Below are 14742 nucleotides of genomic sequence, written 5' to 3' on the forward strand. Positions count from 1 at the left end.
GCCCATCGGGCTCCTCTGTCCATGGGATTCTCCAGGAAAGAATACTGGAGTGGGTTGCCATTCCCTTCTCCAGGGGATCTTCCCGACCCAGGATCAAATCCATTTCTCCTGCCTTGCAGGTGGATTCTTTACCATCTGAGCCATCAGGGAAGCCCTGGAATGTACTGGGTACTCAGTAAATGGTAGGTCAGTGATGATGGTGATGATATTGCTTAGAATTATTACTACTGTTATTGAAGAAGTTGAGATCAGCTAACTTCAGCTATCATAGACTGAAAGTGCTATTGGCAGAGACCTTCTTTATGGATTCATCTCCTCATGGATGCTCTTTTAAAATATGGATTCGAGTTTTGCATATACTGAGGTATTAGTAATGCATTTTAGTCACATATCTTGGTGTATTTAATTCCTTCTTGACATGAAAGAGGTGAGAGGTTATAAGACTAGCTTTATTTATATCATGATTTTGCCAAAGGTTGGACCCATGCCTGAGAGCCACTAAAATGAGTCTGGTATAAAGCTATATTTTAAAAATGAGTCTGGGAACTCCCCTGGTGGTCCAGTGGTTAAGACTCTGTGCTCCCAAGGCAGGGGGCCTGGGTTCGATTCCTGGTTAGGGAACCGGCTCCCATATGCCACTACTAAGACCCAGCACAGCTAAATAAATTAAAAAAAAAAAAAGACTGCTAAAAATGAGTCTGGTAACTGTGTGTTCCTCGAATTAGCCATTGGAATGGGATCTACACAGGCAATGCTCTGTAGTCCTGGTTGTTCTGTCCTTACAGAGCAACTGAATTGGACCAGGAGGCTGGGCTGGTCCTAGATCTCCCACCCTCTACTTGGCTTTGGCTAAGTCTCTCTTTGGACCTCAATCTCCTCATTTGCAAAATGAGAGGGTTGCATTTTACAGGTGACAGACACCAGGAGTGAGAAAGAAGAGTGCTTAGAACTGACAGAGATGAGCCCAGGCCAAAGTTGCTCAAGAGAGAAACACAGGGCTGGTAAATCTGTTATGAAGAGTAATTCCTGGTCCCCAGAGGACTGGCACTCGGGAAACTAGACTCAACATCTCCAAGCCCACCTTGGGAATGTCATAGCCCACTGCCGGGTAGGCAAAGCTGTGTGTAGCCTAAAGAGGCAAAGGTTTCATAAGGCTAAACAGCCACAAGGAGAGGGAATTAGATTTCAAAGCCTTTGCGTTTGGCCCACTGTTTAGCCACAAGCTGCACCTGTCTTCCTCTTTCTATTAACACAGGCAGCCCCTCCAACACCTATTGACTGCTCATTAATGGCCAGCAAGTCAGCCAATCTGCTACAACTAACTACTGTTCGCAGCACAAGAATTTGTGCAATAAGTTGTATTCTTCTTAGGGGCTGTTAGCTACATATCCCAAGGCCAATTGTTGAGCCTGGCAAGGTGATCTTTTAAGTGTTTACTTACTATTCTGGCTACAAGGCTCTGTTGCCTAGAAAAATCCTTAATGAAAATAGTTATATAAACAAACAGTTGATCAATGTAGGCGTAGTTTTAGGAACACTGCTGGACATCAGCTGTGGACATTTGTTATGACCAGTCGGTCCATCTAGGACTCCCCTGTTCTTTCAGCTCTTGACCCTGGTGGTGATGCAGCTATGATGTGCCCTGGACCTCTTCCCCAGTCCAAGTCCTCTGTATGTTGCTCAGTGATATGGGAGGAGGAGACCTGAATCAGAAAACCTGGTTCCCATGCCTGCCCTGCTGTTTTCCTGCTGTGTGACATTGGGCAACCAGATATAGCCTCTGAGCCTCATCTATAAAATGGGTAAGAAACAATAGTCTCCCAGGCTGGTTGTGAAGGTCAATCAGTGTCATCTGCTGGGGGAAAAAAACCACAGCACATTGCAAACTGTAGGGCTCTGTGAAACTGTGAGCTCTGTGAGGCCTGATTGGTGGTTCTCTCTCTCTTTTTTTTTTTGGTATGTATAATATCTCATACAATGATTCGCAACCACAGAAGAATTATCCAGAGAGCTTTTAAAGAATACCAAGGCCTGGGCTCCACTCCCAGATATTCTTACTTAATTGGTTTCGGGTGGAGCCCCAGCACTGGTATTTTAAGAAGTTCCCAGGTGATTCTAATGTGTCAGCCAAGGTTTCGATCTACATTTGGCTCAGAGCTGGAGGCTCAGTTCTGGTGGGTGAATGAATGATTCGCATTCCGACTTCCTCTCCCTGTCCCTTTGAGGAGTGTGCTTTACACCGGATGGAAGGGTGCTTCCTGTGTCGGGTTACATTCAGGTGCCTGGCTATTTCTAGAACTGCTTTGCGAGAGCATCTGGATGGTCATGTTCAGAAGATGCTCACAATGACTAACGTGCTGGTGGGCAGCACCCCTGAAGCCCAGGGTGGGGGTTGCCTTGCAGCTGCTGCACTTGGCCACTGGACCAGCATCTTTACCTGGCGGCTGGCCAGGTGGGGAATAGAGGGGCGGGGAGCGGAAGTGAGCTGGGATTCCCTGGCCTCCAATCTACTCTGGTCAATTAAGTCAGGCCAGCCTTAGGCTGTGTTAAATGCTTTAGGAAGTTCCTGGAGTCTTTCCCGATGTTTACCTTGTGGAGACACTTCCGTCAGGGTTTTTTAAATAGAACAATCCAACATGAAATTAATTTCCTGGGTGAGTTGGTAGTGAAGCACACTGGTGTTACAGCTCCAACTTGAGATTTTTCACTTCAGCTTTTGATCCTACTTCCTTCCAGGAAGTATTCTTTTACAGAATTCAATCAGCCTTAGAGTGTATGTGTGTGTGTCTTTGTCTTTTTCTTTCTTTTATATACCAAATTCACCATGATTCAATACATCAGATTTCCTGCACATAGATGTGTAGGAATTCCTTCTTTCTTTTCCCGCCTCCCCGCCAGTCACTTTCCCCAGAATTCCTTTCTGATCCCCTCAGAAGTTTCCTTCGGAACTCCCAGTAGCCTTCTTTTTATGGCACTTTCCACTTTCTTGTGTTTTTACCTTATAAGCACCTTAAAGAAAAGGGGGACACAGTGAAAGCAGAGGCGGAGCTGAGCTTAAATTCCAGCTTTGCTAGAACTCTGTTTGCTAGAACTCTGACAAGTTACTTAACTTCTCTGAACCTCAGTTTCAAAAATCAAGCCAATGAGGCCTGACTCAGGTCTCGGGACTATTGTGGGAATAAATGCAGAAAGATAAATTGTGGGAATAAATGGAATAAGATAATGTGACAAAGGCAATACCTGAAGCGGAATGGTTCAGGTATTTATGTTGGGGACAGGATTTGTGTGTGTGTGTGTGTCTATCTCCTCAGCTCACTCCTTTGCCCATTAGAAGTACTCTACAAACATTCACTGATTGGGGGTGGGTGAAGGGACCTGGGGATCCAAATCCTAGGACATTGACAAGGAAACCACTTTATTTACCCCAGCTCCTTGTTAAAGATAATTACACCTCCCACAGTTTTGTTTGTTTTTAAGTGATACTCAGTGCCCTTTATACACATCAACATGCGGCAGAGTATTGTCACCAGATGGAATCATTTGGATTCATTACTAAAAGCTGCTTCATGAAGCTGAGCTAGTTCAGAGAGGAACCAGGGCCCCCGCTATAAGGGGAAGGCCTGACCAGTGTTGACTAAAGGCTGCACTCCTCACCTCTGCTAACTTACTGACAAAATTTGATCCATAGCATGGCAGAAGCACTGTCACCCACAAAGCACGAGGACACAGAGGTTCAGACAAGTTAGGAAATTTGACCAAGTACCCAAAACAAGGCACAGGAGATTCTTGGCTCTAAAATCCAGGTACTTGCTGTTACATCACACTGGATTTTGAATCAGAGGACCTGTGATGGAATTGTGGTTCTGCCACTCACCACCTGGGTGGCCTTGGGAGTGCCACTTAATCTTTCCGAGGTTCCAATTTCCTCCACCTAAAGGGAGATTGGACCACTAGGTGATGGCCGTCTGTGCCCGTCACTGCTAGTCTCTGCAGCCCTCTAGTGGTGCTTTGCGGGTCACGGAGTGGTGCCTTACCTTTCATCACCACAGTCCCAAAGAGCTGATGCAGACTCCCAGGGCTCCTGGGAGCCAGACACCCTTTTGATATTCACTTATGACCAAGATAAATGGGGTTCAGAGGAGCCTTAGAGATAGAGATGAACAGCCTGGTTCCCAGAAGACATTTTTGTTTTTAAAACTTTCGGTCCTATTGGTTCTATGCTGCACCTGGAACTCTCACTCTTGAATGATAAAGAATGAAAACCTCAAATATGGATTGAAATTTTAAGTTTAAAATTATTTGTGGAATATATATCCTCCTGACCTTGTTTGCAGTCCACTGACTCTAATATCATCAGGCCACTTTGGCTGTTGCAGGTTGTGCTGAGGGGACTGTGCTGGGGTCCTCACATGTAGGTCTAAGCTCTGACTCTGCTATGTATGTACCAGCCATGTGACATCACTGGTCTCTCACCTCTCTGCGCACCAAACTCTTCACTAATAAAATGAGGGGTTTGGTGGCAGAGCTTTTGCAAAGTCTGATATCTTATGCCAGTGCCTAGAGTTGCTTCTTCTTTAGAATGGTAGATTTTTAACATTCCATCCAGTCATTTACTTTGCTATTCTTGCTGATGAAAAAATGCTGTCCTGGGATAGAGGGTGCAGTCTCTCAGTCATGTCCGACTCTTTGAGACCCCATGAACTGCAGCATGCCAGGCCTCCCTGTTCATCAACAACTCCTAGAGTCCACCCAAACCCATGTCCATTGAGTCAGTGATGCCATCCAACCATCTCATCCTCTGTTGTCCCCTTCTCCTCCTACCCTCAATCTTTCCCAGCATCAGGGTCTTTTCAAATGAGTCAGCTCTTCACATCAGATGGCCAAAGTATTGGAGTTTCAGCTTCAAAATCAGCCCTACCAATGAACACCCAGGACTGATCTCCTTTAGTTTAGGTAAAGATATTATCTGAAGCTATGAAGCTGACTAAGGTCAACAAACATGATCTTATGAATCGTCTACATGCTGATGACTCTTAGATCTCCAACTGGGCTTCTTCTCTGAGATCCAGACTTAGAATCTAAGTGTCTGTTCCATTTGGAAACCTAACAGCTATTCAGGCCTTTCATGGCCAAATAGAGTGATTGATTTCCCACTCCCAAATATATTCCCCTACCCCAGCCTTCCTTACCTTAGCACATGCTATCATCTCTACGTAGTTGTTCTGGGAGCCCTATTCGGTTCCTTTCTTTCACTCATATTCCCACATCTAGTTCTTCAATAAACCTTTCATCTCTACCTACAGGGTACTCTCAAAGTTGACATTTCTCTCATCTTCACTGTCTGCGGCAGCACGTCACCCCCTTGACACCTAGATGACAGCCATGGCCTCTTAATTGGCCTTTGGTGTCCACTCTTTCCCTTCTAATCCATCCTCCACAGTGATCATTCAGAAGAGCAGAGCAGATTGTAACCCCCTTGCTGAAGTTCCTCTAGTGGTTTTGCCTGTACATACACAATCAGATCCAAATGCCTTACCGTGGTCTACCAGGCAGTCCCACTCTGCCACTCTTGCCAGCCTCCTTTTCCTCTGATTGCTCCTCACTCACCTCATGTTGCTCTGGCCACCCTGGCCTTCCCTCTTCCCTAAGATTTCAAAGTCCTTCTCGTCTCAGGACCTGCCTATTCTTTTTTATTAATTACTTTTTATTTTCGGTTGCACTGGTCTTTGTCGCTGTGAACGGGGTTTCTCCAGTCGTGGCGAGTGGGAGTGACTCTTCATTGCAGTGAATGGGCTGCTCATTATGGCGGCTTCTCTTGCTGCGCAGCACAGGCTCTAGACACACAGGCGTCTGTGCAGCACATGAGCTCGGTAGTTAACCGCTCATGGGCTCTAGAGTGCAGGTTCAATAGCTGTGGTGCACGGGCTTGGCTGCCCCACAGCATGTGGAATCTTCCTGGACCGAGGATTGAACCCATGTCCCCTACACTGGCAGGTGGATTCTTATCTACCAGGATTGATTCTGACCTTTCTGCCCGAAATGCTCTTCTCTTAGAGCTGGCCTGTCTTCCTCTTTTTCATTACCAGTATCACCTCCTCTTGCAATCGTAACTCCTCCAAGGGGCCATCCCTAGACTAACTGGAGTAGCACCTTAGTCACACTGCTATTTTTAACATACTTTTGTAGCCATTACTCATGTATGATATTATTTATTTGTTTAGGAGTTATCAGAACCCTTCACCCTAGAATATAAACTCCTTTAGGGCAGAAAATGTATTTCTCTTGTTCATCGCTGATTCCCCGGAGCCTTGAATTGTGCCTGAAACATGCTTTTGTCATCCAGAAGAAAACATTTTTTCTGATCATGGCACCTTGGTTGCATTCTCTAGTCTTAGATGAACACAGTGCTCAAGAAAACCTGTAGGTGTGATTTATTTCCCCCTCTCATGGGTGGGGGTATAAAGAAACAGAATGCAAATAAATGCTGTTTGGGGCCAGCAGAGATGGAGGCAATGAGAGAAAGTATATATGTGTGTCGGGTGGTGAGTGGGTGTGTATTGACATGTGCCTGCATGTGTGTTGGAGAGCAGGATTTCATTTTATAGTTGAGCATGGTAAATGATTTTCAGTTGCATTTTCTACGATTCTGAGCCCAACTTAGTGGAAATAAAGCAGCAGGTGGCAGCAGGAGAGTATTACTACATTTTTTTAGCACTGAAAAGCACTTTTCCAGTGGATGAGAGGCTTTACAAAATGGACAATTAGACACAGCCCCTGCACAAACAGCTTGCAATCTATAGATGGATCGGTTGTCATTATATAAAATCTGTATACCAAAATTACCAAAAATTACCAAAAACACATGTGCTGAATGTCCTTCTTTGCAAGACATTAGGCAAAGGCTGCAGAGTCTTCAACCAGGGTGGACCTTGCATTGTGGAGATTACAGCAGAAAACAAAAAATAAAGGAAATATAGATGGTTGCATGGCCTCTGAACAAGTTAAGAAGTGATCATGTATTGCAATTATTTGTCTACTTGTTTTACAGTTTATTGTTTCCTCCTTCAGACTGAAAGTCTCTTGAGGGCAGGGACTTTTTTCTTTCTTATCCTTGAGGGCAGGTCTTTTGTATCTTGGAATCCTGAAACACTTAGCAAAGAGCCTGTCACAAAAATGAAGCTTAATGAATGTTTGTTGAAAGCATGAAAAGAAGAGTTTAAAAAAACAATACCGAAAAAAAAACCCCAGAGTATTTTAGTTCAGTTCAGTCACTCAGTCGTGTCTGACTCTTTGCGACCCCATGAATCAGAGCACGCCAGGCCTCCCTGTTCATCACCAACTCCCGGAGTTCACTCAAACTCACATCCATCGAGTCGGTGATGCCATCCAGCCATCTCATCCTCTGTCGTCCCCTTCTCCTCCTGCCCCCAATCCCTCCCTGCATCAGAGTCTTTTCCAATGAATCAACTCTTCGCATGAGGTGGCCAAAGTACTGGAGTTTCAGCTTTAGCATCATTCCTTCTAAAGAAATCCCAGGGCTGATCTCCTTCAGAATGGACTGGTTGGATCTCCTAGCAATCCAAGGGACTCTCAAGAGTCTTCTCCAACACCACAGCTCAAAAGCATCAATTCTTCGGCACTCAGCCTTCTTCACAGTCCAACTCTCACATCCATACATGACCACAGGAAAAACCATAGCCTTTACTAGATGGACCTTTGTTGGCAAAGTAATGTCTCTGCTTTTCAATATGCTATCTAGGTTGGTCATAACTTTCCTTCCAAGGAGTAGGTATCTTTTAATTTCATGGCTGCAATCACCATCCGGAGAAGGCAATGGCACCCCACTCCAGTACTCTTGCCTGGAAAATCCTATGGACGGAGGAGCCTGGTAGGCTGCAGTCCATGGGGTCGCTAAGAGTCGGATACGACTCAGCGACTTCACTTTCACTTTTCACTTTCATGCATTGGAGAAGGAAATGGCAACCCACTTCAGTGTTCTTGCCTGGAGAATCCCAGGGACGGGGGAGCCTGGTGGGCTGCTGTCTATGGGGTCACACAGAGTCAGACACGACTGAAGTGACTTAGCAGCAGCAGCAATCACCATCTGCAGTGATTTTGGAGCCCCCAAAAATAAAGTCTGACACTGTTTCCACTGTTTCCCCATCTATTTCCCAAGAAGTGATGGGACCAGATGCCATGATTTTTGTTTTCTGAATGTTGAGCTTTAAGCCAACTTTTTCACTCTCCACTTTCACTTTCATCAACAGGCTTTTTAGTTCCTCTTCACTTTCTGCCATAAGGGTGGTGTCATCTGCATATCTGATGTTATTGATATTTCTCCCGGCAGTCTTGATTCCAGCTTGTACTTCTTCCAGCCCAGCGTTTCTCATGATGTACTCTGCATATAAGTTAAATAAGCAGGGTGACTGTATATAGCCTTGATGTACTCCTTTTCCTATTTGGAACCAGTATGTTGTTCCATGTCCAGGTCTAACTGTTGCTTCCTGACCTGCATATAGGTTTCTCAAGAGGCAGGTGAGGTGGTCTGGTATTCCCATCTCTTGAAGAATTTTCCACAGTTTGTTGTGATCCACACAGTCAAAGGCTTTGGCATAGTCAATAAAGCAAAAATCGATGTTTTTCTGGAACTCTCTTGCTTTTTTGATGATCTAGCAGATGTTGGCAATTTGATCTCTGTTACTATGTAGAAAGAAATTAAGAGCATGTCTTGTGTAAAATATTTCAGTTGCATGCTCTTAATCCCAGTTTATGGTCATATTATCTTCCTTTTCTGCTCTTCAAGAAAAGTCAAGAATCCTTCCACACCTCACTTCAGTGGAATATTAGCCATTGAGAGCTCTTTAGATCAGGAAATCTGATTGAATGGATGAGCTTACTATTCAGAGAAAACCCTTAAGGCATATTCCCATTAAGCTGATTAGCATTGCCCACTATTTTTATAGCTGAAAAACATCCCTGTGGACCTAGAGACCATGTTCTGTGTTTTATAACCTCCAACATCTTAGGCTCTGTATTGTCACCCAAGCAATGAAAGGCAAGAGCCATGTCTTACAACTCAGTGCCAGAGCTTCTCTTGAGATGAAAAGAAGCTCACCATGCCACCAAGCTTTTCCATGCCAGCCTACTGCCCCTGCCCCACAACAGAGGGGACCTGGAGCAATTTCTCCCTCCTAGGGTGGCAGGATAGTGGGATGGGAGGAAGAAGACTGGTAGGCATCAGAAAGTGGAAAGGCAGAAAGGAAGAGCATCCCAGGCTAGAGCCAGCTATGGCACAGGGGCAGGGAGGAGGAGAGCTCTGTGAAGGGACTTGTAGTCCCTTAGGCAGGTTAGTACAGGGGGGACAGTTTTCTCTAGGTCAGACTAGCTGAGCCTGCGCATGCAAGTTAGATCTCAGATTAAGTTAGGGTTATGTTGGAGTTCCTTCCTAAGCATAAATTCTGAGAAGTCATTCTTCTATATTTTCTCTATATATCAAATCCAGTATCTGCCACCAGTCCGGGGATTTCTGAATCTTAATTTCCTTCAACAGAGGGAAAGTCTTTCCTTCTACAATGATAGATTAAAAGGTTTAAATGGAAGCAGCACATTTGTGTGAATGAATGTCAGTGTATACTTGATAGTCAGATCCTTTCCTATTTTGTTTGAGGGGAGAGGAGAAAACCATAGAAAAGTAGGGGCTGGAGACCAGCCAAGGGCTGTTTTTTTTTTTTACTTCCCTTCATTCTCATGCAGAGAAGAGAAGCTGCTGGACCAGCTTTACAAAGATCAATATAGGCATTTTAGCAGCTTCTAATCTCTGTTTTTCCCGTGATCTGTTCCATGTTTATGATAACCTCTAAAAAGTAATATAAATGTATTCTGAATTCTAGATGACTATCTTAAAGACTGAATATGGCCTCCTATTTTTGGTGTACCAGTTTGTGTCTGTTTCTGATCATATTCCTGCCACATGAAGGACAAGTAACATCTCTACCTCATCTGTAGATGAAAGTTTTGTACTGGTTCAAGAAAGTGAAACTGCTGGGAGAATTGTCATCACTATTGTGTGACAGAGAATAGAAATGTCAAACTTGAAAGAATCTGTGCACGTCAGCGAGTACAGCATGTGTATGGTATTAATATTTAAAGTGTTTTACTTGTATTCTTTGTTCATACCAACATGCTGCAGTTCAGCAGGAAGAAATAAACGTGCAATAAGTAATTTTTTGCTTAAAAGATTTTTTAAAAATTACAATGTTTTATTTGGAAGAGGTGCACCCATTAAATTGAGTCACTCACCCATCAGACAGTAAAGAATCCACCTGCAAGGCGGGAGAACTGGGTTCAATCCCTGGGTTGGGAGGATCCCCTGGAGAAGCGAACAACTACCCACTCCAGTATTCTGGTTTGGAGAATTCCACGGACAGAGGAGCCTGGCAGGCTACAGGCCATGGGTTGCAAAGAGTCAGATGTGACTGAGTGACTTTCACTTCATTTCACCCAAAAACAAATCTGTGGTTAAATGAGCTCCTCCCCCCCCCACCACAAATTTTCAGCAATGATATGACAATGATTTAAATGCACATCCATTGTGCACAAAATCAAAAGAATCAAGTCAATAAGATGTTACATTTTTATCAATAAACTCTGCATTGGTGATTTTGCTTAAACAAAATAGTATTACATGTCACATTAACTTAATGAGGTCAATCTGAATTTTATTGGTGTGCCTATATTTAATTTGTAAATTGATTTGGTTTTATGGTTGCTTATATAAAAGCTGTAGGTATAAGGAGTGGAGTTTGCGTTTAGTTTCATGCTTGTACCTGTTTACATTTTATCCCTTTTTACCTGTTTTACTCCTTCCCCACCCGTTTCCTCTGCCCCTTCTCTCTGGTAGCCACTATGCTATTCTCTCTATGTGTTTTGGTTTGTTTATTGTTTGTTTTTTTCTGTTCCATACATGAGTGAAATCTTGTGGTGTTTGTCTTTCTCCATCTCAATCAGCTAATTATTTTTGAAAGTGAATGTTATACTTTATGACATTTATAAAATAAATGTTATACTTTATTATACGGATAATTTAACACTTATTCCACTTGGATCACATATCTTTGAATATAGTTCTTTTCAGTTTTATTAGCCATTAACAGCAAATATCTAAAACTTAGATCTTAGAGACAGTATGTCAGAAAGTATTAAATCAAAAATTTCCAAATTAGAACAGATTTGTGGTTGCTGAGGAGGAGTGGGGTTTGGAGAGGGATGGATTGGGAGGTTGGGGTTAGCAGATGCAAACAATTATATATAGATGCATAAACAACAAGGTCTCACTGTATAGCACAGAGAGCTCTATTCAGGATCCCATGATAAACCATAATGGAAAAGAATATGAAAAAGTTTATTCAGGTGTGTGTGTGTGTGTGTGTGTGTGTATATGGATCACCTTGTTATACAGCAGAAACGAATACAACATTGTAAATCAACTATACTTCAGTAAAATAATTATTTTAAGTTTCTAAATCAATGAGGCATATTCAATGATATTGCTTCACTAAAAATAACTCCTTATTGTAAATTTTATAAATATTTGAGAGTGAGCATAAAGGTTTTTGCTCTGAATAGTTAAAAAACTATTTAAAAGGTTTAATTTTTAAAACTTTTGATATTGGAGTATGGGTATCAATCAGCTAATTTTTAATGCTTTCAATTTCTCTCTTCCTATTCTCTCATAAGCTCACTCCAATCATTTTTCTACCCTGACTATTGAACCAAACCTTTCTCTTGTCAAGATCACCAGTGACTTTCACGTGGCTGGACTCAATGGGCACATCTCAGTCTTCATCTCCCTTGACCTGTCTGCAGCATCTGACATTACTGACCATTTTTCCCTCCTGGAAATACTTTGCACACTTGGTTTCATGGTCAACACACTTTTAGCTTTCTTTCTATCTCACTGGCTGCTCCTTCTCAATTACTTTGGCTCGTTCCTCCTCTCTCTCCAAACTTCTTAAATTTGACATGCTCCAAAGTTCAGGTGTTGCACAACTACTCTTCTAATCCCCCTGGTATATCATCTAGGCTTTTTTTAAAAAATTAGGTGTAATTTATATATAACATTACCTAGTGTTACAGTTTTAAAATTTCACCCAAATGCTGTTGAATTTCTATATCCTAGGCTATAGAAAAAAAAAAGTATATGTTACTATGTTTTTTTTCTCCCTCTCATTTGGCTATAGCCCAGGCCTTTCTCTTGAGCTTCAGGATTTTATACCCGAATGGCTCCTTAACATCTCCACTTGTTGTCTGTGCACCAGGGTCACAAATGGAACAAAACCGAGCATCAGACCTTATGTGGTAAATGCGGTACTGCACTGCCCACATCCCGCTTCAGGACTGAGGCCCACAGAAAGGTCCGTATAAGAATTGCTCTCTGCTGAAAGGAGCTGTCTTGCCTATGGTAACCCCCCTATTGGGGGCAGCTCCCATCCAATACCTGCGAGGCCTGGTCCCCTCGTCTCATCTGGAGACAAGGCTTATGAGTCTTTCCAGCTCCACATGGGATCAACTGAAACCTCTGTCAAAGCTGGATCATAGTTCAGCTTCTCTGTCTGCCCATTTCTACTTCTCTCATTCTTTTTACAAGGGGTGTTCCAGACAGCAGTCTTGGGCACAGTAATCTGTTTCAGATCTGTTTCCTGGGGAACATACCTCAGATAGTGAATACTGAGAATGGTCTGTACATATTGATAATTGCCTTAAATGTAAATGGATTTTGGTTGGTACATTTAATCCATTTACATGTATGCACTTCCACTTACCACATCACTCTGCATAATCCCCCAAATTGTATGTAATCATTTTATATTGTCAGGTTAATCATGTTCCCATTATGACTTGCAGTTGTAATGATCTTTTATTTTTTTGTCTAGCTATTGATTATGAAAACTGTAAACATCTTTTATTATTGTGATTATGTAACTGTTATGTAACTCACTCATGATTGGTCAACAGAAAAATAATAGAATTCCATATCACCCAAACTACCATTTAATAGAAAAACCTGTAATCACTTTTAAAAATCCAGATGCATATCAGAATCTTCTTGGAGCTTTTTTGAAAAATACAAATGCCCAGGTGTTGCTGTTTTTCTCCAGAGCTCCAGATATGTTTCTAATGAGCAGCCATGTTTAAAAACAACTGGACTCTATGAGAATGGTCCTAGGGAACAGAATTTTTAAAAAGCATTTGAAACTGGATCACCAGCCTGTTACCTGGAAATGAAAGCCTCATCACTAGCAGTGGGTGGGATACTCATAGTTCTTGGTTTTTCTGTTGTGTTTTTAAAATGATGTAGTGTTTTATAATCATCAATTGTTCTATTAACGATTGAGAGGGGTGTTGATATCTCTACTACATATTGGATTTATATGTTTATCCATTCAATTCTATCATTTTTTTCATGTTCTGCTATTAAGTGCATGCACATGTAGGCTTGGTATAGCTTCTTGAGAATTAACCTTTTTATCATTATAAATAATCCTGGCTGTATATTTTATCCTGAGTAAGAATTTTGTTTCTTTGTATACTTTGCTACTTTGGCTAGGTCAGCAATCTATATGTGTGTGTTCTCAGTTATTCAGTTATTTCCAACCCTTTGTGACCCTATGGACTGCAGCCCATATGAGTCAATAAACTTTATTTTCGGTCTCAACCATATTTGCAATAGGTTTATTTTCTCCTCCCTTGTTCAGGACCCCATTTAGTTATATCTTTTTTGCAGCTTCTGAAGACAAAATTTGTTATCACCTCTGGCAATCATACTGAGCATGGAATCCACTGAGTACATATTGCATGCATTCTAATTTTATTGAGCATGATTGCATGCATTTGTTTTACTTGTGGATTGGCTGCTCTTGGGTTAGTCGTCAGTTGTCCAAAATAGGTAGAAGGTGGGATCATGTGATATAATATGACTGTCCAGGGATATTCCTTGATTAGGGCCTATGGATGTACCACTCCCTTGATGAGAAGTAGAGAACATATACACCATTGATGACAAAATGTAAGGTAAGCCTAAAATATAAGATAATCCTCCTGATTTTTAAAGATTTATCCCTGTTGTTGCATATATCTCTGGTTCATATCTTGTTTAATGTTGCATTGTATGAATATACTGTAATTTATCCATTTTCTGTAGATATGCATATGGAACCCTATTGCTTTTCAAACTGATATTTAAATTGTTTATTTATGCTGTCATCAAACAAATACAATTTTGAAGTCATGCTTCTAGGAAAATTACTAAATCTATATATTTCTCTTCCTCTTTCTTTCTCCCTTCCCTCCCTTTCTTTTTCTTTCTCTCCTTCCCTTCTTCTTATGATTTCAGTTAGGATACCTCTTGACTAAAATACCAAGTAGTTTTGTTTGTTTGATGTTATTTGAAGCTGATTAATCTCTCCCCATCAAAAATACACTTGGTAGTTCAAAATAAAATAATTAAGAGTAACCTGTAACTTGAGAGACTTTGCAAAGATCCTTTTTTTCTAATTGAGTGTTGCAAGAAATGAAAATATATCCATAAAATGCTTGTACACAAATATTTATAGTAGTTTATTCATAATAGACTCAACTGGAACTGATCCAAATTTCTATCAACAAAGTGAATGAATAAACATGGTATATTTCTAAAATGGAATACTAATTGTAATTTTAAAATAGCAATTATTGATGCACAGA

General features: G+C 41.7%; 1 long non-coding RNA gene across 5 annotated transcripts in view; it reads left to right on the forward strand.

Annotated features, from left to right (window-relative positions):
* Nucleotides 1-13714, forward strand: part of LOC129654838 (uncharacterized) — a 37372-nt gene extending 23658 nt beyond the window's left edge. The window contains exons 5-7 of one of the 5 annotated variants that reach the window (XR_008715606.1): nt 120-182; nt 1607-1802; nt 12318-13714. This is a non-coding gene — a long non-coding RNA (uncharacterized LOC129654838). Of the gene's footprint in view, nt 1-119; nt 183-1606; nt 1803-12239 lie in introns of all 5 variants that reach the window. The other 4 variants (XR_008715607.1, XR_008715605.1, XR_008715608.1 and 1 more) reach the window with 4 other exon arrangements.
* The last annotated feature ends 1028 nt before the right edge of the window (nt 13715-14742 follow it).

This window comes from Bubalus kerabau, chromosome 6 (genome assembly GCF_029407905.1).
Source record: "Bubalus kerabau isolate K-KA32 ecotype Philippines breed swamp buffalo chromosome 6, PCC_UOA_SB_1v2, whole genome shotgun sequence".
Classification (NCBI taxonomy): domain Eukaryota; kingdom Metazoa; phylum Chordata; class Mammalia; order Artiodactyla; family Bovidae; genus Bubalus; species Bubalus kerabau.